Below are 16,074 nucleotides of genomic sequence, written 5' to 3' on the forward strand. Positions count from 1 at the left end.
TCCTCAAATAACCTTTCCTCAATAATAGAATCTCCACCGTGATCCACAAGGCCATCCATAGCAAGAAACTAGACATCCAACTCATTCACACTGGCACCTCTTTACAACAACATCTCTCCAAAGAAACACTTGATCAACTAGCCTTAATTTAAACCTCTGCCATTTCCGGTTTTGTGATGGGCGCAACAGCAAAGACGTCACATTTTTTTTTTTTTTGTTGTTCTTTTCCTTCTTCGCAGTATGGATTCAAGCCTGCCTGCCAACTACCACTTTTTTTTTTTTTTTGCTCAACCAACACCCTTACACACACCTCCAAACACCCGGGCAACGCCGGCACCCAGGCTAGTAATGTAATTTATAAAACTCACTATGTCTGTCTGTCTTTAATTTTTTTCCAAACTGCATCTCCTCCTAAACAAAAGTCATAGAATGGTGTTAGGCGGGTCAAATGATTGCATTTTTTGTGAACCATTTTTTATGGATCTTTAACCAGTAAAATTAGCTACTAAGGGGTCAAAAACAAAAAAAAACAAAAAAACTGGAACTTGGCAGGCGTAAGTCAACTTAAAGTTATCTTGCATGCATACGTGTGTGGTTATGTGTGTGTGTGTGTGTGTGTGTGTGTGTATATATATATATATATATATATATATATATGTGTGTGTGTTAAGATTAGTTTACTTTTAGCTATTTCTTATCCAACTGATGATAGTTCAAATGGTAATGACTCCAGCTGAAGCGCTAGAAGTTTTGGTTTCAGTTTCAATCCTAACTGGTGGCACTCAACTTATATTTTTTACTTTTACTTTTCAAATTAGTACTATATACACCCGATTCCTCTTCTATTACCAATTGCCCAATTTCTAGCTCAGGATTATGCCTGCGCACCAATGTCGTTTATAACCTGAAATGTGCTAACTCTTACATAGGCAGCACCACGATACAATTACACTTATGCATCAAAGAACATTTGAACACACAAATCTCCTCTTTCTACAAGCACATCATTTCATCATCAAGCAACAATATCCATCAGGACATTCATATCAGCATCCTTACTTCAGTTTGAAACCTTGGTAAATTAAGGATTTCAGAAGCACTCCTCATATCAAAATATAAACCCTCCATCAACAACAGATTTGAGCTTAACTCTCCCTTCATTATATAACCACTTCCCCATAACCTTCCTTGATTGTAATAGATTTTGTTATCTATCAGGTACATATGTATACATTTGTATTTGTGTATGGGTTTATGAATATTTATGTGCGTATATACATGTATATACACCATTAACCACCCTTTAGCCTACACTATAACTGCAACTTCTCTGACACTACTCCCATATAATAATGCTACACGATCTTATCCTCTCCAAACTCAATCCCTATATATTTTGTATCCTCTGATAATCCAAATTTATATATTATATAAATTTATAATATATATTCACTATATAGCAAAGCTTATATATATATATATATATATATATATATATATGCATGTGGCAACTCATATGCGGTTAGCACTCTGCCATGATCTTTGTTGGATGGCATCATAGACGATCCAATATACCGACAAAAGTAACTTAAAATAAATAAGTAGATATACATACACATACATATGTATATATATATATATATATATATATATATATGTGTATGCATGTATATGTGTGTATATACCTCCCGATACACATATACTGTATAATATTAAGAAACCTAATGCGTAAACCCTTTCTGCTTTACAATTTTTTAGATTAACTTCTTAACAAAGCATGTACTATAAACATTACAATTGCATATAATTTTTAATGTAAGTAGGATATTAATAAACAAATATATATTAAAGATAAAGATCAGAATATTTTATTGGCGCATACAGCTTAACACATAAACGTATTACGGTTAACATTAACGCTTTCTCAATTACGGGTTCACAGTATCACTTACTTCCGGTTAGACTTTAAATAATAACTGATAGACTAAACTGTGAAGAAGGTAGGTTCTCTCTACCATGCCAGAAAGCTACTAATGCCCAAAAGTATCCTGTACCTCTATAAGGCCACCATTCGTCCATGTATGGAGTATTGTTGTCATATTTTGGCTGGTGCATCTACTACTTTTCTCTCGCTCCTAGGCAAGGTTCAAAAGAGAGTCACCAACCTGATAGGTCCTGAACTGTCATCTAAGCTTCAGCCACATCGACGAAATGTAGCATTCCTCTGTCTGTTCTACAAGTACTTTAATGGAGAATGCCCCGACGAACTGCAAGCACTTGTACCCCCTTGACGTAAATACCACCGACAAACCCGACAAGCAGCTGAATCCCACCTCTTCACAGTAGAGATCCCTAGATGTAAGAGAGCCTTCTACTCCAGTAGTTTCTTCCCCAGAACCGCTAGACTTTGTAATTCCCTTCCAGGTTTCAGCTTCCCCAACTGTACTGACATACAGAAGTTCAAGTGTAACGTGAACCGACATCTTGCTGCCCAATTTCCCACATAGTACCCCTGTAGCTTATGTCCCTGATAGTAGCCCCCTACATCAAAGTGTGCATTGTTTGGGGTGAAAATATATTAAAAATAAGTTATCTCGTTCGCTAAAAAAATTTTTTTTTAATAAAAATAAATCAATAAATAATTAATAAAAAGAAAAAGAAAAAAGATTAAATAAAACAGATAAATAAATAAATTTTAAAATGAAAATGTCTGTAATAATATGAATATAGAAACCTATACATAAACCCTTTTCTGCTTTACAGTTGACCTGTTCCCACATCCATTTCTACCTTATAATACTTCAATGTTTTTCCTTTTTTAGGAACATTCTTTGGTCACTTTACTTTTGAAAAAGAGATGTTATCTCCAAATATTAAGACCTCCACCATCCCGGTTACATCAAACAGTAAGTTCTTGTATTTTATTCATTTTTTTTTTTTTTTACACGGTGGTCACCACTTATCAAGGCCGGGAAGCCACTCAGGGATAAGGGCTATTGCAAGTACATTACATTAGTGTGGAGATTTGATGAAGTGTTTACTTAAGGGGTGGTTCATTAGGAATTTGTTAACATTGGACTTGAACACATCCAAGTTGTAATCAGGTGAGAAGCAGGCAGATGGAACAGAGTTCCACAGGCGTGCAGTTCTAAGAAAGAAGCTTTGTTCATGGAATCCACGTTTTGATTTAGGCACAGATATAGAGTGGGGGAAATTTTTCACAGTGGATTCAGCTAGTATTGCGATTATCTTGAAAAATAAATGGATATCCAAAGTTAAAAAAATAACAAAACGAATAAAACCTTTCATTTGTCCATTTTTGTTTTCATACATCATGCCAATACAACAGCCGGTTCCTTGCATTGCTATAGCCTTCTTATACGTTTCTATTTTTACTTGTGAATAACAAGTGATTTGGCCACACACTGACTAATCAGCTGGCAGGGTGCATTGATTCCATTCATCCCCTAAGGCACTTTTTCAGCCCCTTTGAAAGAGAACCTGACAAGCATAAAAAACAGACCTCTCTTCTCTCTCTCCTGTCCCTGTTCACTTCAGCATAAACGGTAAAAATCATTAAACATACCTAAAAAGAAAACTAATCACCATCAGTTATGTTTGTAATATATCTGTTTCTTATATTTTATCTATCAACTCTTAATTCTTTTGTATTAAAAAAACTATGTGTACTCGTTTAAAAATTATTTGTTTGACTGTTATGTTCAATAAAGTTGTTAACAAATTGATTAAATGTTTTCTTTTCATTAGATAAACGTTTCACTGAAGATTGGTAGACAACGGTCAGGCAACAAATTTTTTTCTCAAATGGGCACAATCCAACTTTCAACATCCGAAATAAATGTTTTGTTGTTTTGTTTTAAAATAATTTTTAATTTTACCATTAAGTAATTTACAGAATTTACAGATCCGTAAAAATTGCGATTTTAAAATAAGTTAAATACCAAGTGATTATTTTCCACACACTAATCAATCAGCTGGCAGGATGCATTGACGCCATCTGTGCCCTAAGGAACTTATTTAACCCCTTTGGAAATCACGACCCACCAGCAGAGAAAACCTGGCAAGAATCAAAGAAAGACTTCTCTCTTTTATACATATTCGCTATCTCCTCTTCTTATACAATGGATGCACCAATATTAAACTGGAGTGATGCCGATATTATAGGCGGTGTGTACATGCACATTCCAGGTGGATTTTGATCTACATTCTAGTGTCCCATAAAAATGACCTGAATTGTAATTTTCACCAAAAGGTTTACATTCCAGTTAGAACTGCATAGATCACAAAAATTCAGAGTACCAAATTTTAACTATTAGTATTTACTACAAGTAACAACAAGGCATTTTATTACAGGGTGATCTCAAAATCAACCTAATGTCACCAAATTGACTAAAGGATACACATGTAATTATAGGAAAATTTTAAAGAACAAAGTAGAAGATTCATATAACTAATTAGAATCCAAAAAATGCAAACACAGGGTATACAAGAAAGAAATTAAAAGATTGATGCATGCAGTTATCGAGATTGGATCAGAAGTCTCACTCTTGAAAATCCCAATCGGTTGAATGATTTACATGTGACAGTGATCTCAGCAACCAGAAAGAGAATGGATTTAGTCAGGTGATAATAATTTTAATTTTGCCCGAATCAATTAAAGGGAAAAGAATAGAAAATGAAATTGAATAAAGTGTATGGAACACAAAACTTTGTGATAAAATTTCAATTTGAATATTATGGTTTAGAATACTTGGAAGTTTTTATACTTGTGGAGACCTCCTCCTGATTCCTTTGTTCTTTAAATTTGGTATTTCATTTCTCTAGGTAAATGCAAAATGAATGCCGATGCTTTACATATATGAACATTTTGACCCCTCCCTTTACTAAAAAATTCACCAAAAATCAGGAAATCAACCAATTTTAATGAAATTTTCAGTATTTATCAAATGATGATCTCGGAATATATTGAACTCATTTTATTTAAATCTTCATAGAAATGCATTATTTTCTACAAAAAAAAATGAATGAATCTGTTTTTGCTTTTTTATGAAACTAAAGCATCGTAAATTATAACAATTAAAAATAAAATAAAATAATTTTTATAGGAACATGACGAAAAATGCTCTAAAAGTCTGTATTAATGAATTAAAAATTAATTTTTCGAACTACCGATAGTATCATTGAATTAAGCATTGTTTATTTAATATTTTCATTGTTTATTTAATATTTTCATTGTTTATTTAATATTTTCATTGTTTATTTAATATTTTCATTGTTTATTTAATATTTTCACACAAAAAAGATTGGAATTATTCAGGTGGGAAACATTTTAATTTTACCTGAATCAATTAAAGGAAAAAGAGTGGAAAATAAAATTGAATCCTCTCTATTTCTCACTCCATTTAGATAGCTTCTACTGAATAGACTAACGAATTTGCATTGCTATGTTGAGCAGTTGGAGGTGATGACTATAGAGTTAAAATTAAATCAGCATGTGACAGACCAACCACACAGAGTTCAGATATGGTGCACGGTAGTGATAATAGCAAAACAGATACTCCTAAAAATATAAAATTCTAAAGACATGGGTGTTAGAAGCAGTCAAAGATATATAACTAACAACAGTCAAGAATAATAATAACTAAGAAGCAGTCAAAGATATAACTAACAGTCAAAGATATAACTAACTAATAATAATAAAGATATAAGTAACAGTCAAAGATATAACTAACAGTCAAAGCTATAACAAAGAACCAACAGTCAAAGCTATAACTAAGAACTAACAGTCAAAGATATAACTAAGTCAAAGATATAACTAACTACTAATATAACTAAGAAGCAGTCAAAGATTGATATAACTAACAACTAATAAAGAATGCAAAATATTGAAAAGAGTTTAGCAATATGTGACACAAGGCTCAAACATAGTGCATGATAGAGAGAACGTAAAAATAAAAACACAAAGTATATAATAATAAGATTAGAAGGTTGATGAATGCAGTTATCGAAACTGGACCAGACTTGGCTGTATAATTCACACACTCCATAAACGTGCCCTCGGAGAGCAGCAAACATACTTATGAGGTAAGGCGATCTGATCCTTCACAAACATTAATACCAACCAAAAACAATCACACATAATGTTTTACGAAGAACAATCAAATATTCCTAAAATTCAACTTTTATAAACAATCAGTACATGGATTTTTATTTCTTTACCGATTGGTATACACCGATTCCAACATGGTTGAATGATCCAATTCTGACAGTGATCTCAGCTAATGGAAAGAGAATAGAATTATTCAGCCGGGAAAAATTAAAAGGGAAACGAAAGTTGAATTATCTCCATTCACCATTTCTCATTGTATTAGCTAGACCAGGGTACAGCAAACTATTCGGTCCATAATGTCAGTTTATTTGGCTCGCCGACGGTACTTGAATTTGCTTGATAAAACGTATGGAACACAAAACTTTGTGATAATCCAGTTGGTCTCCTCAGTTCATCCAGGACATGAGTGTTAGAAGCAGTCAAAGACCAACTAACAACTAATCAAGAATGTAAAAATTGAAGAGAGTTTAGCAATACGTGACACAGGGATCAAACATGGTGTATAATACAAAGAATGCAAAAAAAATTAAAATACAAGGTATAAGATTAGAATCAATTCTGGTCCAGTTTCGATAACTGAGTCCATCAACCTTCTAATCTTATTATTTAATCCTTCACAAACTTTAATATCAACTAAAAACAATTGAACATAAAGTCTTACCAAGAACAATTAATTATTCTTAAAATTCAACAAATGGACTTTTATGAAAATTCATTACACTTGCAGTTTATCTCCACCTATTCGTGTACACCAACAAATATTTTCATGTTATTTTAGTTTGTATGAATAAATGTTTCTTGCATATTTTTGTAACTCTGTATTTGGTTATAATTAATTAAGGTCAGGGTTATTGAACACTTTCTTATTTCTTTACTGATCGGTATACACTAATCCCAACATAGTTGAATGATCTCAGCTAATGGAAACAGAATAGAATTATTCAGCTGGGAAAAATTAAAAGGGAAACGAAAATTGAATTATCTCCATTCACCATTTCTCATTCTATTAGCTAGACCAGGGTTCAGCAAACTATTCGGTCCATAATGTCAGTTCATTCGGCCCACCAACGGTATTTGAATTTGCTGGATAAAACTTATGAGACACAAGACTGTGATAAAATTTCAATTTGAATATTATGTTTAGAATACTAGGAAATGTTTGTACTTGTGGATACCTCCTCTTGATTGATTTGTTCTTTAAATTTGGCATTTCATTTCTCCCTGCTCTCTCCTACCTTTAGTGAGCCGTAGATAAAACGTAGCTTCACTAGTGACTACTAAGTCCTCTGCTTTTCTTGTGTTTCTAATTCAATGCCTTTTTCATTTTCAAATCCCATTTTCTTTGCCCTTCATGATGGCTATTAATAAAAAGTTTTCACTAACCTTTTTTGCTGCTTAGTTTGTAAGATTCGAATATGTGCACATTATGTCTGATATAACTATCTTTTTGCTGTTGTCATTTTCTTTAATAACTTTTTAATAAATAAACATTTTGGTTGCTTTTGTTTTTGTTCACCGCATGCGCACCACCCATGATTAACATTGAATGCTAAATTTAGTGAGTGAATATCTTATTTGTTTCTAATTTTTCCATGGGCTATTTCCTTTCACCCTGTGCTGCACACACACACACACATGTCACAGCTGGACACCATGCAGTAAGATATTTTATGGTATATTGATGCCAACACATCGCAGTATATAACAAAAACAATAATTTTAATAAGTTCCTGAGCATTTTTAATGGCACTCAGTATATTCCGGCGACAACATCATGTGCTGGTTGAGCCCGAGTAGGCATTTTTGATAAATCTGTAATATGCACAAATACTGACTTCCAGTTCATCGAATGCATTAGCACTGAAAACAACATAAACCATTTTAATGCTTAACAGAATTTTTTCTTTCTAACAGTAACTGAAATAATAACCAATAATATAATAGAAAAGTATACAATAAAAATTAACAAAATCATATCGATAAATTAACACCTTTTTAACTCGTCATCTGCAAGAATTTCTGTGGCGGCAGAGAATCAAAGCCAATTATCTTTTCTTACAGAGGAGTCATCACTAATCAAGGCTCAGAAGCCACTCGAGGATAAAGGTTAAGAGTGTACAGTAGTCAATTGGACAATATCATAGTAGTCGTTAGTAGTGCAAATTTGGTAAATTGGATTACTTAAGGGGAACGGCTCATCAAGAACTTGTTTATATTGGACTTGAAGATGACCATATTGTAGTCCACTGGAAAGCAGGAAAACGGAAGACAGTTCCACAGGTGTGCAGTTCTAAGAAAAAAGCTTTGTTCATAGAATCTACGTTTAGGTTTAGGCACAGATAAAGAGTAGGGGAAATTATTGATAGTGGTTTCAGTTAGACGAGTGTTTCTTGTGAAAGTTTGGTGAGGCATTGGGGAACATAGATTGGAGATCAGACGAGCACTTGCCATGAAAATAATGATGAAGCAGAGACAGGCTCGCAACGTCTCTTCTGTGAGAAAGAGGTTGCAGGGAAGAGAAAAGGCCATACCCTACTAGGCTACAAAGTCCATCTTAAACTCTGTCATGGTAGGATAAGGTCTTTCTAGCAGCTCCTACCCAGATGTGGCAACAATACTCCATCCTTGTATGTACCTGGCTCTTATACAGATAGAGAATTGCCTTGGCAGTGAGATATCTACTGGACCAATAGGATGATCCCACCATTTTTCCAGCAACCTTGGCAACGGATTTGATGTACATGTTCCATTTCAGATCAGAAGTAAAGGTCAATATGGAATATTATATATTGGATACGTTTTCTTTTATGATGTTTGAAATTTTGTTATTTGGATTTCAATAATTTCATTTGTTATTGTGATTTGAATAATTTTATTTTTATACTTTCATAAACATAATTATAATGCTAATTCAAAAAAGAACTTACTTTTTAAATTAGTAGAAAACTTATTTTAATAATTTTACAAATATATATCTATATATCTATAAAAGTGAAAATGTGTGTATGTGTGTGTATGTACATTCCCCTACTAAATAACTCTGTCAATTTTCGGTCTAGAGACTCAAAATTTGACATAAGGAGTATTGAGATTTGGGAAAATCTTTTTAATCCGTTTTCAGACAAAAATTTGGCTGTCAAGGGGTCAAAGTTCAAATTTTGGGTCTAAGCATTTGAAATTTATATATAGCAGGTATTCAGACATACAGCAAGCATTTTAATCAATTTTGGTGCGAAAATTGGCAGCCAAAAGGTCAAAGTTGAAAGAGTTGACCTTTGCAGATTCTACCAAAGTCTAAACTCTTGAAATCTTAGATGTAGGTAACTTGGACATGGATAAAACTTTGTATTTTGATTTAAGACCAAAATAATAAATGTTAAGGATCAAAGTTGGGGTCAAAATGTTTTAAAAATTGACCTCTGCGGTCACTAAAAATTTACTCAGATAAATTTTGGTCTAAACATTTGAAATCTTACATAAAGTGTATTCACACATAGGGCAAGTTATGAACAGTACATAGAGCCCGAGCAAAGCCAGGCTGAACTGCTAATTTCTAATAAAATATTAAATAAAATAAAAACTTTTATTTTTTAAATTTTTATTAAAAGTGCAAATAAAGAATAATTGTGTTATTCTCATCTGCATAATTTTGTTGATTTGTTTAAACTGAAGAGAAACTTTCTAATTGAGTCGGTACGTATGGCCAGAAGTGTTATAAAGTTTTGATTTGGATTTAGAGTGTAATTTGAACTTTTACGAACATTATAAAAAATATATTTTAAAATCTTTTGGTGCTTGTGCACTTTTGTCAAATTTTTAAATAGTTTTTTAGGTTGAATTCAAGCTTCATGATATCTTTTTTTTATAAAATTATTAGGTGGAAGCACAGAATATTAACACCCTCCCCTCCACATGTTTAGAATGGCTTTCAAAATAATAACATTATTATTTCAGCAAAAGTGCACAAGAACCGTTTTTTACTACAATAAAAGAATAAAGTAATATATGAAAAAATAAAAAATATTTTATTAGATATGTTTTAAAAAATTTTATTGCTACAATAAAATTTTTTAAAATAGTGTTTATTAAAAAAAAGAAAACATTTCTTTGAAACGAGATTTAAAAACCATTTTTAACAAAGTTTTCTTTTTAATACGAGTTCTTTTCTAATAAGATTTTTTTTTACTTCAATGAGTAAAGAAAACTTGTTCATCTGCAAGAATTCATGGTGGCGAATGAAACAAAACTATTTTTAACATATTTTGTTTTAAATAAGTTTTTATGGTGTTTGATTTGAAAAAAATTAAGATTATTAAAACAAAAATATTTCAAAGTGAAAAATTAAACAAAACATTAGCATATAATTTTTTTTGTTTGTAAAAGTTTTATTTTTTGTTTGTAAAAGTTTTAACATATTTTTCTGTTTGATTAATGAATTATGTTGAAAAAAAAATGATTATTTTTATTTTTTATTTTTTTACAGGGTGGTCACCACGTATAAAGGCCCGGAAGCCACTCAGAGATAAGGGTTATTGCATGTACAGTACGTTAGTGTTGATATTTAATAAAGTGTCTAATTAAGAGGGCGGTTTATCAGGAATTTGTTTACGTGTAACTTGAAGACATCCAGGTTGTAGTCAGGTGGGAAGCAGGCAGACAGAACAGAGATCCACAGGCATGCAGTTCTAAGAAAGAAGCTTTGTTCATGGAATCTATGTTTTGATTTAGGCACAGATAAAGAGTGGGGAAAATTTTTGACAGTGGTTTCAGCTAGACTGGTGTTTATCGTGAAAGATTGGCGAGGGGATACCAGAGATTGGAGCTCAGACGAGCACTTGCCATGGAAATAACGATAAAACAAAGAAAAGCTCGCAAAGTCTCTTCTGTGGGAGAGAGGTTGCAGGGAAGAGAAAAAGGCATCCCCCACTAAGCCATAAAGTCTATTTTGTACTCTGTCAAGGCAGGATAGGCTGTTTTTAGCAGCTCCTGTCCAGATATGGCAGCAGTATTCCATTCTTTGACGTACTTGGCTTTTATATAGATAGAGAATTGCATCAGCAGTGAGATAATGTTGAAAAGAAATTTTATTGATAAAAATATTTTTGTTTATTTTTTATGTTTGTAAAAGTATAATACATTTTTTATAATGTCTGATTAATAAAAAAATATTATAAAAAGGTATTTTCATGATGTTTATTTTTTCTTTGTATAAAATAAATGGCAAAATCAACCTTTCATCTTTCTTTGTTTACAAAGCCCTTTAGCGGAAGTGACGTCCGACATACTTTTAGCTACGGATGACCAAAACTGTATAGAATGAACCTTTTTTTTTTTTTTAGAAGTTTTATTCAAACAGTTTTTATTTGAACTTAATGGACGTTTTTTTTTTTTTTTTGTACTCATGTACTTATTGATCCGTGCTGAAATAATGTGGTTATTTAAAAAGCCATTGTTAATATGTGGAGGGGGGAGGTGTTTTGTACCTATTCTGTGCTTTAACCTCACAAATGAATAATAAAAAAAACATATTATAAAACTTTAATTAAACTTGGAAATACGATTTTAAAAAATAGCGCGGAACAGTAAGTGCATTCGCATCTTTCTTTTTTTACATTTTTATGAACTGTTTTTCCCGCATTAATATGTTTATGAATGTTTACCTAACTTTTATGATAAAAGTTAAGTAAACGTCGATATTGAAATTTTAAAATTAACGAGTTTGTCAGGCTTAACTGCAAGACTACCATCAATTTTGAAAACATAAGTCATGTTACAAAAATCTCATTTCGAAAAATAAATTTTGCATTTTTTTTATTGTAAATTGGTTTATAATTTTATTGTTGAATAAAATTTCAAAGTGATAAACGGAGAAAAAAAATATCTCGAAAAGAAAAAACATTTTTTTTTTTTTTTTTTTTAAATAAAACTAACTTTAATTTAAAAATTTCGATGTTTGGAAAATAGTCCAAAATATATATTTCATTATAAAAGTTCTATTTTTGTTTGATAAAAGAATAAAACAGTTCATGAATATATTTAAAAAAAAAAATTTAAAAAAACAGTCGATTAAGTTCGAATAAAGGTTCATTTTCGTCATCCGTAGCTAAAAATATGTCGGACATCACTTCTGCCAAATGGGTTTATAATAGGGACCGCCAAAAATGGCCGAAAAATGAAGTTGTTGTTGTTTTTTAAAACGAAATTACATTTATTATAAACCATGATTTCTGAGTAACTTTTTTTTTTCCAGAAAGATAAAATCCTGAATTTTATCATATAGAAAGCTGAATAATGTAAAACTTTTTATATTTTTAATTAAATTTTAAATGTTAAAATTTCCCCAAAAGTTAACCATTGACATTTTTTGTCTTGCACAAAAAGCGTATATAAATATTTTTTAAAAAAGGTTTTTGAAAGAATTAAGTTGTTTATTTTTAGTCTAACTAAGATTTAGGGTGATTTTCTATGAATATATGCAAAAATATTATAATATAAGTACCTGCATTTCAAATAATTCCACTTATTCAGATAGGCAACCAGTTATTTTAGCGTCCATATAGAGTCCATATCGAGAATATTTACGTTTGTGTTTAATAAAAAGCAAACTATGGAAGACCAAACCGGCCAAAAAAAACTTATTTTTCAGTGACGAAAATTTCAATGTATTATTAACGCTGAGGCTGGCCAGTACCAGATGGGTGACCATTTGTATGAGTTTGGTTTTTAATGTGTATGTGTGGGGGTTAGGCTCCCAAAAATGGGGGGGGTAAAGCAGAATAAAAATTAAAATTGACCCAGTCTAGAAAGATTTCTCCTTCATTGAACGAGGAAGAACTGTAGGGTTTTTTGACTACATAAGCAACCCCGAGGCTGGCCAGTACCAGATAGGTGACCATTTTGATGAGTTTGGTTTTTAATGTGTATGTGTGTGGGGGGTCAGTCTCCCCCAAATGGGGGTGGGTGGGGTGGAATTCAAAGCAGAATAAAAATTAAACTAAACTACATAAGCAACCCTGAGGCTAGTCAGTACCAGATGGGTGACCATTTTGATGAGTTTACTTTTTAATGTGTACGCGTGTGGGGGGGGGCCTCAGGCTCCCCAAAATGGGGGGGGGCTTCTTTCTGACAGGTTTTTCAAGAGATTCACGCATAATTCACAATTTTAAGTGTGATATTTAGTCATAACACACCCGAAAACCAATTTAAATCAACTTTAGAAAAACAAGTGCATCGTTGGACAACATCGGCAATTTGACAATAATTTATTCTAAGCTTCCTTTTGTGTAATTTTGACACTGCAAGTGTACGGGCCATACTAAAATAATAACTTTATTTAGAATGCCATTCTTAACATGGGGGGAGGGTTCAACTATTCTGCACTTTCACCTAAGGTTTAATCATTTTTTTACGGTGCGTATTTTTGCAGTATAAAAAATGTACTGTTTCTAGTTTAAAATTAATTTTTCACTATAAAGTTTCGTTTATGGCAGACGGACGAACAAATGTCCGCTATAGTTTCGGTAAAATAAAAATAAACACGTGTAATAATAAAAATAAATTTTTATTTACCATCCATAATTTTGTCTCGCAATGAAAAGAGTATGTCTGGTTTCTATGTGAGTGTTGACCAACATAAATTGTTATGATTCACGCTTGCACCGGTTTTGGCAGTCATGGAGATTCAACAAAATTATTTCAGCGCGTATGATCCACCGTAGTCGAAAGGCGGCAAACGTTATCAAATGGGATCGAAAAACTGATGATATTTTATAACACAAAGGGCACAATATTTATCGATTTTTTTTTTTGTATCGATTCTTCAAAGAATTCCCTGTTTAATAATGGTCATGCATTATTCGGCTCGCTAAAAAAAAAATTATTAATTTATTTATCAAAGATTTTAAAATGGCTTTTTTCGTATAAATATTTAAAAAAAATTTTTTTTTTTTTGCTTAGCTTAAATTAATTATTTTACTTAACATATTCACCGAATTTCACACTCCAAAAGTCAAAAGTGGAATAATTAAACACAATCAAAGTTCTGATATTCAGACGTCAAAATAAGGTATGTAAATAATTGTTGTTTTTTTTTTTTGTTTTTTTTTTAATATATAATCCTGTCCCTTACAACAACGGAATATGTTTTGTTTAGTTTCAGATGATTATTTTAAGCATATTTGTTCCCACTTCAAAACAAGGGGGGGGTTGTAAGCAAAAAAATATATATATATAAATATCGTTTATGAAAAATAAGTACACTGTTATAAAGTTCATTCTTCCCTTAATAATCGCTGAAAATTTCGTATTGATTGGATAATTACCTGATTTTTGGTAGATTGTTAAAAAGACAGTCCGTCAAAAAGTACTTACCTGCCCCCCCCCCCCCAGTTTTGGCGGTGCCTAGTTTATAAACAAAGGAAGACGTCAGGTGAACTTTACCAAATAAATATATTTTTCTAAATAAAGACGTTTTATCTTTCTATATAATGTTTATAACGGTTCAAAGAACACTCTCCATCCAACCAGGATTTTATAAGAGTTTTTTGCCATCCATACTTACTGGAGAAGTTAAGTTCCGATTAAAATTGGAAAGGCATCTTTCAGTTTAACCGTTATTTTCAATGATGTCTTTTTCTTATATTTCATTTCAATAAATCGCTTCATAATAGAAATACTGAAGAACAATAAAAGTAAAGGAACTGATTTGCCTCGACACCGCTTCCGGTAGCGCTACACAGGAAGTTAGGAAGTATGTTAGCCTACTATAACTCACAACTTTGAGACGAACTTTTTTTTAATTTATTTTATTTATTTTTATTTTTTTCTCAGGAGCAAGTAGACAGTTAATCAAGATTTCCTAAATCAGTTATTTCGATTGAATAATTCAAACATTAGCAGGCAACAAAATGGCCGGAATTTAATTCACGAAAGTACAAAACTGAACGGTGAAAATAATAAGTTCGAAAGTATACTTACATTTGTGGTTTAAGTGTTTTCATAGGAAAATGGAAACAAAATGATATAAATAAACGATTTTAAAATAAAATCTCTTTTTAAGACTTGCTTAAATATTCTGTTTTGTTATCTACAGTTTTCGGAAAAATTTTAGAATAGTTACAGATTATAGTGACGACTCATTCATAAAAGACGTTAAGAAGGTGTCATGGCGGGCATTGGGTTATAATCGCAATTACCCATAATGCAAAAGGCTACCCTTACTTCCGTCCGTCTACAAAGGAAGTTACAAAAACAAGCTTATGTCCTATATCTACAATATACTTGGAAATTAAATTACACAAACTTAAAGCATTACATGGTGTTGATTAGTAATGTTTTAAACCAATACATTTCGGGTGAAAAAATATTTCTCATGTGTCATGTCGAAATTAGTATAAATTAGAAAAAAAATATGAAAAATATTCGGTATTTTTTCAGATTAGGCCCACTGCCCCACCTCTACAATTTTCTTTTAAATGACAACCTTCAACGGTTTTCGACTATGCTGAATTCGAAAATCGCATTAAAATTTTGCAAAAATAAGTAATTATCGAGATATAAAAAAGTTGTATTATACATTGTATTCTTTGGCGGACATCTTTTTTACGCGCGTACAGTGTCAGTCATAGAGGAGTAGATTTGTTTATGGCGCACGCGCGTAAAAAAGATGGCCGCCAAAGAATACAATGCATAATACAACTTTTGATATCTCGAGAACTACTTATTTCTGTAAAATTTCAATGTGATTTTCGTATTTAGCATAGTCGAAAACTTATAAAAGTCGTCATCTAAAAGAAAATTGTGGAGGTGGACCTAATGTGAAAATTTACCAAATATTACGGTAGAAAATAATTGGTTATAGTCAGCTAATGTATTTTTTTAATTTTTTGCGAAATGCTACCGGAAGTGGTGACAAGGCAAATCGGTTTCTTCAGTTTTATTGTTCT

General features: G+C 31.8%; 1 long non-coding RNA gene across 2 annotated transcripts in view; it reads right to left on the minus strand.

Annotated features, from left to right (window-relative positions):
* The window catches only part of LOC145269646 (uncharacterized), a 30,347-nt gene extending 14,666 nt beyond the window's left edge, over window positions 1-15,681 (minus strand). The window contains exon 1 of one of the 2 annotated variants that reach the window (XR_013865157.1): window positions 15,107-15,579. This is a non-coding gene — a long non-coding RNA (uncharacterized LOC145269646). Of the gene's footprint in view, window positions 1-15,106 lie in introns of both variants that reach the window. The other variant, XR_013865156.1, reaches the window with a different exon arrangement.
* Window positions 15,682-16,074: the final 393 nt, after the last annotated feature.

This window comes from Euprymna scolopes, chromosome 45 (assembly GCF_053919585.1).
Source record: "Euprymna scolopes isolate OS-2025 chromosome 45, ASM5391958v1, whole genome shotgun sequence".
Taxonomy (NCBI): Eukaryota; Metazoa; Mollusca; class Cephalopoda; order Sepiida; family Sepiolidae; genus Euprymna; species Euprymna scolopes.